Source organism: Psammomys obesus, unplaced genomic scaffold, assembly GCF_907164565.1.
Source record: "Psammomys obesus unplaced genomic scaffold, mPsaObe1.curated_primary_1811, whole genome shotgun sequence".
In the NCBI taxonomy this organism is placed as follows: Eukaryota; Metazoa; Chordata; class Mammalia; order Rodentia; family Muridae; genus Psammomys; species Psammomys obesus.
Window position 1 is genome coordinate 5,452,363 of NW_026594428.1, and position 20,792 is coordinate 5,473,154.

General features: G+C 37.5%; 1 non-coding gene across 1 annotated transcript; it reads right to left on the reverse strand.

The window, feature by feature from the left end:
- Positions 1-7,405: 7,405 nt before the first annotated feature.
- On the reverse strand, positions 7,406-7,513 carry LOC129685503 (U6 spliceosomal RNA). Its single transcript, XR_008721495.1, has one exon. It is a non-coding gene; the product is annotated as a U6 spliceosomal RNA (small nuclear RNA).
- Between the last annotated feature and the right edge of the window lie 13,279 nt (positions 7,514-20,792).

Sequence of the window (20,792 nt, forward strand, 5' to 3'; positions counted from 1 at the left end):
TACAATGGAAGAAATCGATGTATCTGTCAAAGAAAAATGTTAAATCTAAAAAATTCCTGACACAGACTGTCCAAAGATATCCGAGACAACATAAAAAGAAAAAAAACCAAACCATAATAGGAATAGAGGAAAAAGAAGACACCCTTCTCCAAGGCCCAGAAAATATTTTCAACAAAATCATTGAAGAAAATTTCCCCAACTTAAAGGAGAGGCCAATAAGAATACAAGAGGCCTACAGAACATCCAATAAACTAGACCAGAAAAAAAAAAAATCCTCCTGCCACATAATAATCAAAACGGTAAGTATACAGGACATAGAAAAATTACTAAAAGCTGCAAGGGAAAAAGGCCAAGTAACATGTAATGGCAAACCTATTAGAATCACACCTGACTTTTCATAAGCCAGAAGGGCCTGGACAGATATGATGCAGGCCCTAGGAGAACACAGATGTCTCAGATGCCCAGGCTGCTATACCCAGTAAAACTCTCAGTCCTCATAGACGGAGAAAACAATATATTCAATGACAAAAACAAATTTCAACAATACCTACATACAAATCCAGAGTTAAAAAAGACACTAAAAGGGAAAATACAACCCAAGAAAACTAGCTACTTTCAAGGAAACACAGGAAATAATTAACCTCTCTGCTGTAAAACAATAAGCAACCAAGCACACAAACTTATGACCACAGCCACCATCAAAATCAAAGGATCTAACAGCCACTGGTCATTAATCTCTCTCAAAATCAATGGACTCGATTCTCCAATAAAAAGACACAGACTAAAAGAATGGATGTGTAAATAAGACACATCAATCTGTTGCATACAAGAAACATACCTAAGTCACAAAGATAGATATTACCTGAGGATACAGGGTTAGAAGACAGCTTTCCAAGCAAAATTGACCCAAGAAGCAAGCAGGAGTAGACATTCCAATATCTGATAAAATAGACTTTCAACCAAAATTAATAAAAAGAGATGGGGAAGAACACTTTATACTCATCAAGGGAAAATTCTATCAGGAAGACATCACAATCCTGAACATTTATGCCCTAAATACAAGGGTACCCACATTTGTAAAAGACATATTGATAAAGCTTAAACCATACATAGACTCTCACACATTAATAGCAGGAGACTTCAATAACCCACTCTCAACAAAAGACAGGTCAACAAAACAGAAATTAAACAAAGAAACAATGTATCTAACAGAGATCATGGATCAAATGGACCTAACAGACATTTCCAGAAACTTACACCTAAACACAAAAGAATTTACCTTCTTCTCAGCACCTCATGGAACCTTCTGCAAAATAAACCATATAGTGGGTCACAAAGCAAGCCTCGACAGATACAAGAAGATTGAAATAATCCTTTGTATCCTATCTCATCACCATGGAATAAAGCTGGACCTCAAAAACAAAAGAAATAGCAAAAAGCCTACACACACATGGAAACTGAAAAACTTGCTACTAAATGACAGCTGGCTCAGGGAAGAAATAAATAAAGAAAATAAAGTCTTCCTAGAATTCAATGAAAATGAAGGCACAACATACCCAAACTTATGGGACACATGGAAAGCAGTGCTAAGAGGAAATTTCTTAGCACTAAGTGCCTTCAAGAAGAAATTTGAGACAGCTCATTCAAGCAAATTAATTGCTCACCTGAAAACACTTGAAAAAGAAGAAGCAGACACACCAAAAAGGAGTAGACAGCTGGAAATAATCAAACTCAGGGCTGAAATCAATCAATTAGAAACAAATAAAACAATTCAAAGAATCAATGAAACCAAGAGCTGGTTCTTTGAGAAAATCAACAAGATCGACAAACCCTTAGCCAAGCTAACTAAAAGGCAGATACCACCCAAATCAACAAAATCAGAAATGAAAAGGGGAACATAACTACAGACACTGAGGAAATCCAAACAATCATTAGGACTTACTTCAAAAGTCTATACTCAACAAAATTTGAAAATCTAAATGAAATGGACAATTTTCTTGGTCAATTTGATTTACCAAAGCTGAATCAGGACCAGGTAAATCAATTAAATAGTCCTATATCCCCCAAAGAAATAGAAGCAGTCATCATAAGTCTCCCATCCAAAAAAAGCCCAGGACCAGATGGCTTCAGCGCAGAATTCTACCAGACCTTCAAAGAAGAGCTAACTCCAATTCTCTTCAAACTATTCTACAAAATAGAAACAGAAAGAACACTACCAAACACATTTTATGAAGCCACAGTCACCTTGGTACCTAAACCTCACAAAGACCCAACAAAGAAACAGAATTTCAGGCGAATCTCCCTTATGAACATTGATGCAAAAATACTCAACAAAATACTTGCAAACTGAATAGATCACATCAAAGATATCATCCACTATGACCAATTAGGCTTCATCCCAGGTATGCAGGGATGGTTCAATATACAAAAATCCATCAATGTGATCCACCAGATCAACAAACTGAAAGAAAAATAAACACACACACACACACATGATAATTTCCTTAGATGCTGAAAAAGCATTTGAAAAAATCCAACATCCATTCATGATTAAAGTCTTAGAGAGATCAGGGATACAAAGCACATATCTAAACATAGTAAAGGCAATGTACAGCAAGCCCATAGCCAACATCAAACTGAATGGAGAGAAACTTAAAGAAATCCCTCTGAAATCAGGGACAAGGCAAGGCTGTCCACTCTCTCCATATCTCTTCAGCATAGTTCTAGAAGTCCTTGCTAGAGCAATAAGACAGTTGAAGGAGATCAAGGGGATACAGATGGGAAAGGAAGAAGTCAAATCATCACTATTTGCAGATGATATGATAGTATACATGAGTGATCCCAGAAACTCTACCAGGGAACTCCTACAGCTGATAAACACCTTCAGCAAAATTAACTAAAAAAAAAAAAAAAATCAGTAGCACTCCTTTATACAAAAGACAAAAGGGCTGAGAGAGAAATTAGGGAAAGAACAGCCTTCACTATAGACACAAATGACATAAAATACCTTGGTGTAACCCTAACCAAGCAAGTCAAACACTTGTATGGAAAAAATATCAAGTCTCTGAAGAAAGAATTAGAAGAAAATATGAGAAGATGGAAAGATCTCCCATGTTCATGGCTTGGAAGGATTAACATAGTAAAAATGGCCATCTTACCAAAAGCAATCTACACATTCAATGCAATTCCCATCAAATTACCAACACAATTCTGTACAAACCTTGAAAGAAAAATGCTCAACTTCATATGGAATAACTAGAAACCCAGAATTGCTAAATCAATCCTCTACAATAAAAGATCTCTGGAGATATCTCCATCCCTGATCTTAAGCTGTATTATAGAGCAATACTAATAAAAACTGCATGGTACTGGCATAGAAACAGAATGGTGGATTAATGGAACCAAACAGAAGACCCAGAAATAAACCCACACACTTATGGACACCTGAACTTTGACAAAAATGTCAAAAGCATACAATGGAAAAAAGATAGCTTCTTCAAAAAATTGTGCTGGTCTAACTGGATGTCTACATGTAGAAAAATAAAAATTGATCCATACTGATCACCCTGTACAAAACTAAAGTCCAAGTAGATCAAAGACCTCAACATAAAACTAGATAAATTAAATCATTTAGAAGAAAAATTGGGGAAAACCCTAGAACTCTCTGGTACAGGAAACAACTTCCTGAACCTAACACCAACAGCACAGGCTCTAAGAGAAACAATGAATAAATGGGACCTCATGAAACTGAAAAGCTTCTGTAAAGCAAAGAACACAGTCATCAAAACAAAGCGACTGCCTACAGATTGGGAAAGAATCTTCACCAACCCTTTTTCTGACAGAGGGCTAATATCCAGTATATATATAGAACTAAAGAAGGTGAAAAGCAATAAATCAAGTAATCCAATTAAAAAATGGGGAACAGCGCTAAACAGAGAATTCTCTGTAGAGGAATATCAAATGGCAGAGAAACACTTAAAGAAATGCTCAATGTAATTAGCCATCAGGGAAATGCAAATCAAAATGACCCTGAGATTTCACCTTATCCCCATTAGAATGGCCAAGATGAAAAACTGGAGTGACAGCACATGCTGTAGAGGCTGTGGAGAAATGGGAACCCTCCTCCACTGCTGGTGGGAATGTAAACTTGTACAACCACTCTGGAAAGCAATGTGGTGCTTTCTCAGATAACTAGGAATAGCACTTCCTCAAGATCCAGCCATACCACTCCTAGGCATATATCCAAAAGAGACTCAAGTACACAATAAGGACATTTGTTCAACCATGTTTGTAGCAACTTTATTTGTAATAGCCAGAACCTGGAAACAACCCAGATGTCCATCAACGGAGGAATGGATACAGAAATTGTGGTACATCTACACAGTGGAATATTACTCAGCAATGAAAAATAAGGAAATCATGAAATTTGCAGGTAAATGGTGGGACCTGAAAAGGATCCCTTTCCTGAGTGAGCTGTCCCAGAAGCAAAAAGATACACACGGTATATACTCACTCATATAGAAATGTACATAGATTAAACCTACTAAAATCTGTACATCTAAAGAAACTAATCAAGAGAGAGGACCCTGACTAAAATGTTCAATCCCCATCCTGAAAGGCAAAGAGGAAGGACTATAGAAGAAGAAAGCAGGAAACAACCTAGAAACCCACCACAGAAGGCCTCTGAAAGACTGTGCTTTGCAGACTATCAAAGCAGATGCTGAGCCTGATGGCCAACTGTTGGGCAGAGTGCATGGAATCTTATGTAAGTAGTGGGAAATAGTAAGAGCTGGAGAGGACAGGAACTCCACAAGGATAGCAGCAGAACCAGAAATTTGAACACAGGTGTCTTCCCTGGGACTCAGACTCCAACAAAGTACCTTGCATGGAGATAACCTAGAACCCCTGCACAGATGTAGCCCATAGCAGTTTAGTGTCCAAGTGGGTTACATAATAATGGGAAGAGGGACTGCCTCTGACATAATCTGAGTGGCCTGCTCTTTGATCACCTCCTCTTGACAGGGGAGCAGCCTTACCAGGCCACAGAAGATGACAATGCAGCCACTCCTGATAGGATCTGATAGACTAAGCTCAGAAGGAAGAAGAGGAGGACCTTCCCTATCAGTGGACTTGGGGAGGGGCATGTGTGAAGAAGGGGAAGGAAGGATGGGACCAGGAGGGGAGGAGGTAGGGTCTTATGGGGGGGATACAAAGTGAACAAGTTGTAATTGATAAAAAAAAAGAAAAAAAATGTTATCAAGAAAAAATTTTTCACAGCAAATAAATGGTTATTTATTTGTTTTAAAAATTATCTGTTTAAATTCACATTTTTGTAATTTTAAATGCAAAAAATTACCAGTAAAAGTATTTTGTTTATTGTTTTATGTGTTACTTTCAGAGTAATGATTTATTACTAGTACTTGATATAACAATGAAATATTTATTGCTTCTTTTAACATTTAATTCAATATAGAATAATATATCAATACCACCACTCTTTCTGATATTTAAATTGTCCTGGATTTGGCCAACATAGGTTTCTTCCAGCTGGTGATAGAGCTTTGTCATATTCCCATCTGGTACTTTCAGAATACTTAACTGGGCTAAATTTGAATCTACACAGACAGAAATGAGAGTTTCAAACACATTGAATATAGCAGAAAATTTAAATGTCAGAAACTCATTGCCATGGAAAGCAAGGGATAAACAGAATGTCTCTATCCCGTATCATTCTTAATGTTACTATAACAATTTAAAGAGAATAATATTGATGAATCCCATTAGAATCACACAACTTCAGGGTGTGGTTCCTTATTTTTCTTTTTTTCTATATGAAGTTGGTAATTTTTATGCCAACACAGTGAAATGCTTAAAGGCATTACTATGGCATCCATTTACACAATGTGAATTGCAGAGTTTTGTCTCAGTTTTCCTTATAAGAGAATATACTTGTGAAGATCATTTCAACAAATAAATAAAATCAATTATAGTATTTAAATTCATTATAATGTTGTTATAAAAATGTTTCCAGTGGTACGTTGAAAGCGTATTGCTAGCAGGACTTTCCAGTTTACACTGAGTGAAAATAAATTAGAGAATGTTCAATAACATAAATATGTGGACATATGAACATTTTTCAGCATAAAGCAGGCTTTACATATTAAATAAAATGTTTTATGTCATACTCCAACCAAGGACTATTCGTGGAGATGACCTAGAACCCCTGCACAGGTGTAGCCCATGGCAGTTCAGTGTCCAAGTGGGTGACATAGTAATGGGAAGAGGGACTGTCTCTGACATAATCTGATTGGCCTGCTCGTTGATCACTTCCCCCTGAGGGGGGAGCAGCCTTACCAGGCCACAGTAGAGGACAATGCAGCCACTTTTGATGAGAACTGATAGACTAAGATCAGAAAGAAGAGGAGAACCTCCCCTATCAGTGGACTTGGGGAGTGGCATGCATGCAGAAAGGGGAGGGAGGGTGGGATCGGGAGGGGAGGAGGGAAGGGCTTATGGGGGGATACAAAATGAATAAAGTGTAATTAATAAAAATAATAATAATAATAATAAAAGATTTCAAAAAAAAATGGAAACTTTCTAGACTGTTTCTTCCATGTGGCTTGAAGTAAGCCAGGAAATGGCATTGGGTTGTTGGAAAAGGCTTGTAACCATGCTGAACATTTGGTTGCCTTCAGGAGACCCCGATTTAAAGTATTTAGGATTTCACTGAGTAAGCAAACTATGTTGTTTGGGGTGGATTTTCCTTACTGGTTTTTGATTGCAATGCAAACACACAATTTTCTATGTGATAGTCAATAAATGATAGAAAAAAATGAAAAAAAATGTTTTATGCATTTTGATTATTTATTTATTTTTAAAACTCTTTTTTGTTCTTACTTTATTTTTATTTTATTCTTTTGCTCAAAGAATACAGCAGTTTGGATATACAAAGGAAACTGTCAGTGAATTTTTATGCTGCAATTACTTTTCCAACATCCACTCTATGTGATATCTAATGTTATGTAAAGGTTAATATGGCAAGATATACAGATGATTGAATTACATACACAAATATTAGCACTTTCTTTCTTCCTTTATTCTAATTTAGTGAATTAAAGAAACCAGGAATAAACAATGGGTACCCAGTTATGTTCTGGTTCTGACTGTTTTTACCCAACCAGTATTTTATTCTTACTCATTTTGAATTAACATCAGTTCTTTTTTTTTTTTAATTTTATTAAATGTATTTATTTACTCACTTTATGTCCCAAAGGCAGCCCCTCCCTCCTCTCCTCCTCTTCCCACTCTCCTTTATTCTTCAGAAAAGGGGAGCCTCCCTCCAACCCTGCCCTGGCTGCACCAACCCTAGCACATCCAGTCGCATGAGGCCTAAGTTTATCCAGACAAGGCAGTCCTATGCTTCACAAACTTGAGCGTTATCTTTGTGCAGGGGCCATGCTAATCTTCTCTGTGTCGCTCCAATTTTTAGTATATGTGCTGTCAAAGTGAGCACATCACTTCATTTTTCAAAAAAGCTTACATTTAAAGTATCTTTAGTACAAATTGCTCTAAGTTATATAAAGAACTTTTTTTAATTTTTATTTTTTTTAATATTAATCACAGGTTATTTACTTTGTATCCCAGCCAATCCGTCATTCCTTCCCAATCCCACTCTCCCTCCCTCATCTCCTCCCTGTCCCTTTCCAAGTCCACTGCTAGGGGAGGTCTCCTCCCCTTCCATCTGATCCTAGCTTATCAGGTATCTTCAGTAATGGCTGTAATGTCCTACTCTGTGGCCTAGCAAGTCTGTTCCTCCCTCTGGGGTGGAGGAGGTAAAGGACCCAGTCCTTGAGTTCATGTCAGAAATACTCTTCTTATATGTTACATTCCTACTACCTCCTCCCAGCTTCTCCCCACTCCTCTCCTCTCCCCTTGACTTACCCTACTTCACTCAGAAAAGAGCAAATCTCTCAAATATAACAAGTTACAATAAGACCAGGCATATATATACCTTCGCATCATGCCTGCACAAGTCAACCCAGTAAGAGAGAAGGGTTCCTGCAAGTTAGCAAAACAGTCAGAGACAGCCTCCTAACTGTTCCCACTGTTAGGATTCCCAGTAGTTTACCAAACTGCTATAAGCCACAACATTTATAAAGGCATCCAAGGTCAGAACCCTAAATGCTCCCCTCTCTCTGTAAGTCCCATGAGTCTCAGTCATTTGATTCTGTGAGCCATGTTCTCATGGTGTGTTCTTGATCCCTCTGGTTCCTATTTATTTATTTTTAAAAATGTCTATGTCCTGCCTGGAAGGCTTAACATTGGGATTGACATTTGCTCATATGCATAGCTTTGCTCATTCCTCCTTCTACCTCGCCCCCTACAAAATATGAACTCTCAGAGTCAAAACAGAAGACAAAACTCCTTTGATTTGTTCCATTGCCCAATATACTGTTACCATCACTCACACTTGCCAGCTCCCTAAAGAACTCCTAGCAACATGTTCAGAACCTATGAAGGATAAGGACCACCTCCTAGGGTGTTGTGTCTTTATGATCTCTTTTCCATTTTTTTCCTCACTGTGTTGTTCTATTCCACTCAGTTCCTTATTTTGGAATTGTTTAAGGCACAATCTGCTGACTTCAATTCTTGTTCCATTAGTGAGAAAGAAACATCAGTCTAACAAGGAAAGATCGCTGCATTCCTAATGGTTTTGTAAATATCTTCATAAATATGAATGCTGGTTGTGAAAACACCTGTGACTATACTGACTTAAAAGAAGCATTGAATAAAAGAAGAAAGGTAGTGTAAGAAACTATTATACCAAGAACATACTGCTTGAAAGCTCGTAGGAAGAAATTGTTAAAGAAATGAAATTGCTCTTATGAGATCCTTTTTTTTTGTATTTATGAGAACTCTGTGATAACAGCTCATTATCTATACAATCTTACTATATTTATTTTTAATCTTATTTTTTAAAGGTAAGTCTTTCTCAAACTTCTTTGAATAAGCTTATACCCCAATAAAATGAGTTTTATTTTACAACTTCCTATTAAGAATATATGTAATTTTATTTTGTTGATTTTTTGATTGAAATAAGTACATGCTTATGTGATATATTTTGTAAATTTAATATATATGTGCAATGTATAATAACCAAATCATGTTGATAAATAGGTCTCAAATATGAATCTTTTATCAGTGTTCAAGAATTCATAATGTTTAGTGATTTATAACTTGATTTCTTCAATTATCCAAAATTAATTTAAAAATATAAATGTGTTATAAAATTAGATGACAGTGTAGAAGTTATAGGAACTCTCATTCTGCATAAGTTTTTATGTTTACTTCTTTTATAGTAACTTTAATACTCATTTGATTTTAACTGTGGTAATACTATTACCTATGATTTGAAAAGAAAATAATAAGTGTTGAAGATATTGGTGTTTGTTAATATATCATAAAGTTTATTCCTCTGATTTCCTAATGTCCTTGTACCTATAAGTAGTACATACAATTACACATTCTGATCCCTTATTTAGACCTGTTTTGTTAAAAAAAAAAAACAAGTAATATGACATTGTAAAAAAAAATAAAGCTTATAATAAGTAGGATCTCATGAAACTGAAAACATCTGTAAGCCAAAAAACACTGTCAATAGAACAAAATGGCAGCCTACAGATTGGGAAAAGATCTTCACCAACCCAACATCAGACAGAGGGCTAATATCCAAAATATACAAGAACCTAAGAAATTAAACAACAACAAGTCAAATGATCCAAATAAAAAACGGGATACTGAGCTAAACAGAGAATTCTCAATAGAGGAATATCGAATGGCTGGGAAGCTCTTAAAGAAATGCTAATGTCCTTCATCATCAGAGAAGTGCAAATCAAAATGAATCTAAGATTTCATTTACCAGTCAGAATTGGTAAGATCAAAACCTCAAATGACAACACATGTTGGTTAAAATGTGGAGAAAGGGGAACAGTCCTCCATTTCTGATGGGAGAAAAAACTTGTACAACCTCTCTGGAAATCAATCTGGCACTTTCTCAGATAATTGGGAATACTTCCATCTCCAGCTATCCTACTCCTGGTCATATACACAAAAGATACTCCTTCATACAAAAAAGGACACTTGCTCAACTATGTTCATAACTGTTTTATTCATAACAGCAAAAAACTGGAAACAGCCTTGATGTCCCTCAACCACAGAATGGATACAGAAACCATGGTACGTTTACACAATGAAATACTACTCAGCTATTAAAAACAAGTAAATTATGAAATTTACAGGCAAATGGAAGGAACTAGAAAAGATCATCCTGAATGAGTGTGTGTCAGAAAGACACACATGGTATGTACTCACTTATAAGCAGATATCAGACCTAGAGTACAGGATAATCATACTACAATCCACAGACCCAAGGAAGCTATGTAACAAGGAGGGCTCAAGGAAGGCTGCCTGAATGTCACTCAGAAGAAAAATAGAATGCACAGCAGAAGTGGATGAAGAAAGGAAATTGGGCAGGATGTGGAGGGGAGGAGATGGAATGAGAGTGGGGATCAGTAGTGAGGAGAACAGGGGTGGAAGGTGTGAGGAATGGGCCTGAGAAGGAAAACTGAGAATGGCATCTCTTTGACAAGAGATAGGTCTGCCACTGGATAGGCTCCTGGAAGGATATGGGTGTGTCGCTAGCTGAGACTTTTAATGGAGGAGGGGTACGTGGAGACTGAAGGATGAAGTGGCCACCTACTAGACAGGCAGGACTCCTAGTGGAGGGAGGGGAACAACAACCAACCCACAAAAACTTTGATCCAAAAATTACCCTGCCTACAAGAAGTACAGGGACCAAGAGGGAACAGAGATTGAGGGAATGCCCAACCAATGACTGGCTCAGCCTGAGACCCACCCCACTGTAGAGAGCCAACCCCTGACACTACTAATGATGTTCTTCTATGCTTTCAAATACGAGCCTAACATGACTGTCTTCTAGGAGGCTCCACCCAGCAGCGAATCAAAAAAGATGCTGAGAATTGTAGCCAAGCATGGAGTGGAGTTCCAGGGGTCTTGTGGAGGTTTGGGAGGAAAGATGGAACACCTGGAGAGGATAGCAACCCCACAAGATGATGAAAAGGGACAACTATCTCAGAATCACAAGGGCTTACCAGTACTGAGACATTAACTAAGGAACATGCATGGTCTGGACCTAGACCCTTTGCACATATGTGGTCAATGGGCAGCTTAGTCTTCATGTGGGTCACCTGGAGAGTAGGAAGTAAGCGGTTGTTTCTAACATGAACTCTATTGCCTGATTTTAGATCACATCCCTTGGCAGGGCTGCCTGGCCTGGCCTCAGTAAATGAGGATATACTCAGTCCTCAGGTGATTTGTTCTATTGGGAGGGTTGATATGGAGGAGGTTGATATGGCTCCCTTTTTCTGGGGCAAAGGGAGAGGAGAAAAGGACAGAAGAGAGGAGGGAGACCAGGGAGAAAAAGAGAGAGGGGGCACCCTTGGGATGTAAACCAAATAAACTTATATAAAATATTTTTACAAAGGAAAAAAGCTTATATCAAATATATCTAACAAAGAGAATATATGATCAAGAAAAATCCAGATGTACAACACAGTTTGGGAAACAGAATTTTGATACATTGAGGAAATATAATGAATTTGAAAAGTCTTCCAATACCTAAGTGATAAAAGAGAAGAAATAATGTTTCACCTTTAAGTCTTATGTCATTATTAAAAATATATTATTTGTGAGGTTGATGAGTTTGTTAAATAGGTAAGAATGCCTGTCACACAATCATGAGGACCCCAGCTTTATAATCACTTGTAGAACACTTTAAAGCAGGCTTGGATGCTGCAACTATAACCTGGTGATAAGGCTGAGTAGAGGAAAGAAAGGTGGATCAGAGGAATACACAGGCCAGCTTGCCTAGACAGCTGTAAGCTCTAGCTTCAGTAAGAGACCCTAGCTGAAAACATACTGCGAGAAGCAATAGAAGGAGATATCCCACATAAAAAAAAAAAAATCTCTGGCCTCCACATTCAACCAAGGGCAACACACATGTTGGTGCATAGCTATACACACATAAACACATGTCCATTACACGCACAGGCACACACACACATGCTATGTACACACATACACACAACTATACTTTGCAAGTTCTAGTAAAATATTTTGGGTTTTGTTTTAAATTTAAAAATTTTATCAATATATTTATTTATTACAATTTATTCACTTTGTATCTCGGCTGCAGCCCCATCCCTTGTCTTCTCCCAGTCCCACTGACCCTCCCTCTTCTCCACCTATGCCCTTTCCCTAGTCCTCTGATAGAAGACCTCTTCCCTTTCTTTCAGACCCTAGGTTATCAGGTCTCAACGATGCTGGCTGCATCATCTTCCCCTGTGGCCTGGCAAGGCTGCATCACCCAAGGGGAGATGATTTAAAAGCTGGACACTGAATTCATGTCAGAGACAGACACTGCACTCCTTACCAGATAACCCGCTTGGAAACTGAGCAGCCTATAGGCTTTTTTTGAACAGGTCTAGGTCCTCTCCATGCATGGTCCTTGGTTGGAGTATTGGTCTTTATAATATCCCCTGGCCCCAGGTATTTGGGCTCCATTGTTTTCCTTGTGGAGTACCTTTCCTCTCCAGGTATTTCTATTTCCATCTTCTTCCATAAGGTTTCTGGCACTCTGCCCAAAATTTGGCTGAGTCTCAATATCTCCTTCCATACCCTGCTGGGTAGAGTCTATCAGAAAGGCCCTGTGGAAGGCTCCTGCCCTGTTTCCTGTCTTCTACTAACTCCAGATTCTATCCTGTTTGTCCTTCTTAATAAGGATTAAACATCTTCTCTAGGGTCTCCCTTGGTGTTCAGCTTCTTTAGGACTATAGATTTTAGTATGTTTATCCTATGTTATATGTCTAATATCCACTTATAAGTGATTGTATATCATGTGTCTTTCTGATTCTGGGTTACCTCACTCAGGATGATCTTTTCTAGTTCCCACTATTTGCCTGCAAATTTTATGATTTCTTTGTGTAGTGTTCCACTGTGTAAATGTATCACATTTTCTGTATTCATTCCTCTGTTGAGGGACATACAGGTTGTTTCCAGACTCTGGCTATTACAAATAGAGCTGCTACAAACATGGTTGAGCAAATGTCCTTTTTGAATGGTGGGGCATCTTTTAGTTATATGCCTAGGAGTGGTACAGCTGGATCTTGAGGAAGCAGTATTCCTAATTTTTTTGAGGAAACACCAGATTGATTTTCAAAGTGGTTGTACAAGTTTACATTCGTGCCAGCAATAGAGGAGGGTTTCTCTTTCTACACAACCTCTCCCGCCTGTATCATCATGGTTCTTAGCCATTCTGTTGAGTGTGAGCTGAAATCTCAGGGTTGATATGATTTGCATTTCCCTGATGGCTAATGAGGTTGAGCATTTCTTTAAGTGTTTCTCTACCATTCGATATTCCTCTATTGAGAATTCTCTGTTTAGCTCCGTACCCCATTTTTTAATTGGATTACTTGGTTTGTTGGTGTTTAACTTCTTCAGTTCTTTATATATTCTGGATATTAGACCTCTGTCATATGTAAGGTTGGTGTAGGTCCTTTCCCAGTCTGTAGGCTGTTGTTTTGTTCTGATGACAGGTCCTTTGCTTTACAGAAGCTTTTCAGTTTCATAAGTCCCATTTATTGATTGCTGATCTTAGAGCCTGTGCTGTTGGTATTCTGTTCAGGAAGTTGTCTCCTGTGCCACTGAGGTCAAGGCTCTTCCCTACTTTTTCTTCTAACAGGATCAGAGTGTCTGGTTTTATGTTCAGGTCTTTGATCGAGTTGGACTTTAGTTTTGTGCAGGGTGAGAATTATGGGTCTATTTCATTTTTCTACTTCTAGAAATGCAGTAGACCAGCACCTTTTGTTAAAGATGCTGTCTTTTTCCATTGATTGGTTTTGGCTTTTTAGTCAGAAATTAAGTTCCCATAAGTGTGTGGGTTTGTTTATGGGTCTTCAGTTCGATTCCATTGGTCCACCTGTGTGTATATGTGCTAGTATCATGTTTTTCTTATTACTATTGCTCTATAGTACAGCTTGAGATCTGGGCTGGAGATACCTCTGGAAGATCTTTTATTGTACAGGATTGTTTTAGCTATTCTGATTTTTGTTTGTTTGTTTGTTTGTTTGTTTGTTTTAATTTGTTTTTCCATAGGAAATTGGGAATTGTTCTTTCAAGGTCTGTAAAAAAAAAATGTGTTGGTATTTTGATGACAATTGCATTGTATCTATAGAGTGCTTTTGGTAAGATAACCATTTTGACTGTGTTAATCCTACTGATCCATTAACATGGGATATCTTTCCACCTCCTGAAATATTCTTCAATTTCTTTCTTCAGAGGCATGACATTTTTTCAGATAGGTCTTTCATTTGATCGGTTACAGTTACACCAAGGTACTTTATGTTATTTGTGGCTATTGTGAGGGTGTTGTTTTCCTAATTTCTTTCTCTGCCTGTTTGTCATTTCTATTCAGGAAGGCTTCTAATTTTTTTTTTTTTAGTTAATTTTGTATCCAGTAACTTTGCTGAAGTTGTTTATCAGCTGAAGGAGTACCACAGTGGATTTGTTGAGGTCATATTTTAAATAGTAGCCTTTTACTTTTTTTTTTTTTTTTTTTTTTTTAGATGAAGGGAAGTTCTGAAGTGAGAATTGCTAGATTTATGCCTGGCTCTCCCTTTTATTTCTTAAGGTTCATTTTTGAGAAGTGGTAGGTTGGGTGATTCCTGGTTCTTCTAAGGATCAAACACAAATTAAGTGATCAAGACAGAAGTGAAGGAAAAGGATATCATAAAACTGAGAGAAACAAATCAGACTCACCTACATATATTACATTTTCCCCCATTTGTGTAGCCTAGAAATATAAAAATATATGAACTCATATATATTTATAAGAATATTAACACCAAAACAAAACACAAATGTATTTGCATATAGACATTTTGGGAGGAAAATGTAAGTCTATATGTCTTACAGATTTGAAGAAACTGTTCCACATTTGTCAAGGTTTATCTTTTATACACACTGACTGACAAGTCTGAATTTATAGACTGGAAGAAACTGAAATGTCATGTCTAATTTTTCATACTGAACACATCTCAGGATTTTGGATTTTATGGCACATCTTTCCTTTTTATTATTATTTTTATTAAATTTTTATTTTTATATTAATTATAGTTTATTCACTTTGTATTATTCTTAGCAAAACTGATGAAAAAATATTAGCCATATTACCACTTTCTTTCTTAACTGTTTGTTTAAGAATGTTTATTTTCCAAAATAAGTAAATAAATGTTTATACTGTAGTCTAAATTCTACCATGACATAATTAAAGGCTTTCTAGAATAAAACTAATCTCCTTAGAGAAAGGGGACAATGAGCGAATTCTTTCTTTCTCTCTCTCTTTCTCTCTGTCTGTGTGTGCGAGCATGTGTCCTCTTTCTTTTTTTATATTTATTTATTTATTACACTTTATTCACTTTGTATCCCCCCATAAATCCCTCCCTCCTCCCCTCCAGGCCCCACCTTCCCTCCCTCTTCTTCACACATGACCCTCCCTAAGTCCACTGATAGGGGAGGTCCTCCTTTCCTTCCTTCTGATCTTAATCTATCAGATCTCATCAGGAGTGGCTGCATTGTCATCTTCTGTGGCCTGGTAAAGCTGCTCCCCCCTCAATGGGAGGTGTTCAAAGAGAAGGTCAATCAGATTATGTCAGAGACAGTCCCTCTTCCCATTACTATATAACCCACTTGGACACTAAACTGCCATGGGCTACATCTGTGCAAGGGTTCTAGGTTATCTTGATATATGGTACTTGGTTGGAATCTGAGTTTCTGGGAAGGCCCCTGTGTTCAAATTTTCTGGTTCTGTTGCTCTCCTTGTGGAGTTCCTGTCATCTCCAGATCTTACTATTTCCCACTTCTTACATAAGATTCCATGCACATTGCCCAACAGTTGGCCATAAGTCTCAGCGTCTGCTTTGATAGTCTGCAGGGCAGAGCCTTTCAGAGGCCCTCTGTGGCAGGTTCCTAGCTTGTTTCCTGTTTTCTTCTTGTTCTGAAGTCCTTCCTCTTTGCCTTTCAGGATGGGGATTGAACATTTTAGTCAGGGTCCTCTCTCTTGATTAGTTTCTTTAGATGTACAGATTTTAGTAGGTATATCCTATATTACATGTATATATGAGTAAGTATATACCGTGTGTGTCTTTCTGCTTCTGGGACAACTCACTCAGGATGATCCTTTCCAGGTCCCACCATTTACCTGCAAATTTCATGATTTCCTTATTCTTCATTGCTGAGTAATATTCCATTGTGTAGATGTACCACAATTTCTGCATCCATTCTTCAGTTGAGGGGCATCTGGGTTTTTTCAAGCTTCTGGATATTACAAATAAAGCTGCTACAAACATGGTTGAGGAAATGTCCTTATTGTGTACTTGATCCTCTTTTGGATATATGCCTAGGAGTGGTATAGCTGTATATTGAGAAAGCGCCAGATTGATTTCCAGAGTGGTTGTACAAGTTTACATTCCCACCAGCAGTGGAGGAGGGTTCCCCTTTCTACACAGCCTCTCCAGCATGTGTTGTCACTTGAGTTTTTCATCTTGGCCATTCTGATGCATGTAAGGTGAAATCTCAGGGTTGTTTTGATTTGCCTTTCCCTAACGGCTAACGACATTGAGCATTTCTTTCTGTTTCTCTCTTTCTCTCCTTTCCTCAGCCTTATCCTTTTTGTAGTATAAAAAGCAATCATATGTCTGTAAATCATGGAAATGACACTCCATCAGACCACAACAATTTTGATTACTGGACTTTGACATTTCTACGTTTAAACTGTGACTATATTTTTTCTGTTAAGGCAGTCACTCAGTGTGCAGCCTAATTTTGTATAAGAACATATTGCCTAAGATAGTAATAGTGTCAAAATATCTCATTGAAAAAAAATTAAAACATTTATTTTCTTTTCAGAATTCAACAATTTTGACAGTGAATGTAGGTCAGTGGTAGAACAGTTTTTCAGCCTGCACAACACTCTTAAGTTCAATTCCCAGTTGTGAAAAATAAAGCATATACACATATTGTGGTATGTACAGTGTAGACTTTGATTTTTCACCAAACCTACTTTATTTAGGGTTCCAAATCACCTCTACCTCCTTTCCACCCACTGACAAGAGTTAGGGAAGAAAAGTTATTAGGTAAACGGAGTGTGGACCTTTTTAGAAGTAGTTCTTTGGGATGAGTCTAATCTTCATTGTTTGGACAAGCAGTCCAGTCCAAAGGCCAATGCCAAGTGGCAATAGGAATCAGCACAACTCAGAAGATCAGGACAAGTCAGCCAAAGCTACAAGATTCCATTGGATTGCCCCAAGAAGTTCTCCGGAAAGTTTCTCACTGAGAAGTCACGTATGGAAGCACGAAGATCAGCACAGATATATTGATCCGAAAAGGCAATGTTTTACTGTTCATGAGCTTCCATAAAGCTCCTTTCCTCAGAGTTCTTCCACGGATGTTCTCAGCTGGTCAAAGTGAAACTCTTCACACGACAGAGCTCACACCAAAACATCATCTGCCCTCTCTCCAGCCGGCCTCCATCAAAACATCACATGACTCAACTGAGTCTTCAAAGAAGCCAGAAATTTCCACTTCAGTACAGTCTTAATAAGAACACAGATAATTTTAAAAACAGAAGTGCATAGTTCTAATGATACTATTTTTGCCTGTTTCTATGATCTCCCGAATGAGGACTTTTCTGTTATTATAAGAGATCAGATAACTACGATGTGGACTGTGTTTGTTTAAACAGAACATGTGCAGTGCTTCATTCATTATAATCTATGTTAATTTAGAACATTAAAAGCCACAGGTTTGGCTCATTTTCATAACACAAATATTATTTTTTTTTTATACAAGGTAATTTTCTAAGCATAGTTTTGGCCTAAAGTGATTTTTGTAAATAATACACCTGTAAGACAAAAAAGGCTATTTTCCAAATTTATAATATAAAGTTTGATTTTGACTATCCTCAAGTTTAGTGGCATAAATATTTAAAATTTTTAAAAACATAATAAAAAGGCTAAAAACAAAGTGTATATATTGGTAAATACAGTCTAAGAAATAGTGGGCACAATTCAAAACTGCACTCTGAACTTTTAATACAGCAATCAGGATTTCAACATTCTCTGGGTAAAAATATAGACAGAGCCAAAAAGAAACAAGAATAATGGAAATGGATCTAAATGTGAGAAGAATGTACATCAGTTAAGGATTCATAATAAGGACAGAGTCACAGAGACAGCCTCAGCACCAGCTATTCACTGTTTATTCTCTGTGAAGAGCATACACATAATTTTATAAAAACAGTCTGGGTCAAAGAAGAATACATAAGAAACATCTCATAAGGAAATTACAGGGCTGGAGAGCAGGCTCAGCACATATGAGCACCTGCTGCTTTTCCAGAGAAATTGGGTTTAGCCCCCTGTACCCACGTGAAAACATACAGCCATCTCTTAATTCCAGTTCCAGGGTATTTCATGCTCTCTTTTTGTCCTCAGCAGCCAGCACACAGAGCACTTAATGCAGGCAAACACTCATGACATAAAATAATATTTTAATAAGAAAATCATGTTTTCACAGTATAGTAAAAATCCAATTACCTTGTTACCTTCATTTCTTCATTGACTTAAAATAAAAATAGAATTACCAAAGAAAACATAAAGTTTGTATTGAAGATTTTCACATTAATTTTTGTACCTTCACTCTTTCTCTACAGCCTAAAACAAATCCAGGGAAAATTAGCTTTAGGGTATATCTAGTGGAAGACATATATTTTATTTCTCATATTAAACTATGTCTCTTTCAGTTGTTATTTTTCCCAATATAAAGAACAAACAAAATTCTAAATATTTGGTGACTTAAGTTTAATGGAGATGTGACATAATTTGGACAAAACCGACAGCTTTGTGGCATTCTTCTGCTTGTCTTAATGTGATAGGGATTCTTATTTTTACAAATTATGCATACTTATTCAAAAATTAAAGCAGTACGCTTCTACATCGCCCCCCTAAACCTGAAACATATGAGGGTGACCTGAGCAAAGACTCCTAATAATGGGAGAAACAGAACGTGAACTGCCCATCTGATGTAATCAGCAAGGCTTCTAGTGATGAGACTGGGGCACCAACCCAGCTGTAAAATCCATGACATACAACCTGTCCTTCCTGCAAGATGTGCTGGGATAACGGTGCCTCAAAGCTTATGGAAGTAGCCTACCAATGACTGATCTAACTTGAGGGCACTCATGAGAGAAGCCTATGCCGAGCATTGCCTGGATGGATGGCCAGGAACCAAAGATGGATGAGCCAGATACCTAAGGTAGAACCAGCTAGGGTAGAATCAACTAAGAACAACTCACAGGTGCTTGGAGCAATCACAGAGTCTGTGTTAGATCATCTGTATATGCATTATGGTTGTTTGGATTCTAACAGTCAGACTGTTAACACTGGGATTGGGGATGTGTCTGAATCTTTTGCCTGCTCTTGGATCCCCTTTCCCTTCTAGTGGGTTGCCTGGTCTAATCCTTACATGAGGACTTGTGCCTAGACTTATTGCAACTTCTTAGGTAATATTCCTCAAGACCTGCTGTTTTCTGAAAGGAAATGGAAGAGCAATGGATCTGGGGGACAGAGGAGGTGCTGTTGAGGAACTGAGAAGAGTGGAGGGAGAGGAGACTGCATTGAGGATGTTTTATATGAAAAAGAAATAAAAAATAATTAAAGTACATACAAAGAGCATATAAGATAGCACAGATGGAGTTTAATAATGATTCTATTTTGGAATATGTTAATATTAGCACAAGTCACTGTTGTCTCAATATTAGAACACTTTCCCCTGAGAAAGCATGCTGTTATCTGATCCTTGCAGACACTGCTATCAGTAGACAAAGACATTGAGAGCTGATTATCATAACATTGTTTTTGTCTTATAAGAACAGTGTTGCTCGTAAAGGCCCGTGATAAATCACCCCTTCTACCTCATGGGGTTAAGCAGGAATCTATCATTCATAAAATAATAATAATAATAATAATCTTTGAGTAATATCAGTTCTGCCAATATTTTGAAAATACAGTTGGCACATTAGGCTAATTTTTTGTAGGAACTAGTCTTGGCAAAAAGCATTCTTTGGAAGATAATTTTTCCATTTTGAAAGCAATGTCTTCATTGACCTAACAAACCAGAAGATTCAATTTCCAAAGGTCCCATTAGCACTCATACCATTCCTTCAATACTCTACAACATGAGTTCTTAATGGACAATACCATATTCCTAGAGAATAACCAAATCCATTAAAAGACCTGCCTAGGCATCTCTCAAAAGAGAAGTTCCAGCAGGAATTTTTACTGAAGTATCAACACATGCTAGAGAGGTTGTAGAGAAAGGGGAACCCTCCTCCATGGCTGGTAAGAATGTAAACTTGTACAACCACTTTGGAAATTAATCTGATGTTTCCTCAGACAATTAAGAATAGTACTACCTCAAGCTATACCACTTCTAGGTATATATCCAAAAGTTGTTCAAGTACACAACAAGGACATTTGCTCAACCATGTTCAATACTGGCAAATACAGCCAAACAAATAGAGGCATAAGTAGAGGCATATAGAGAGGAAATGAACAAAAAAATTGAGGCCATCATAGAAAGACAAGACTCCACATTCAAAC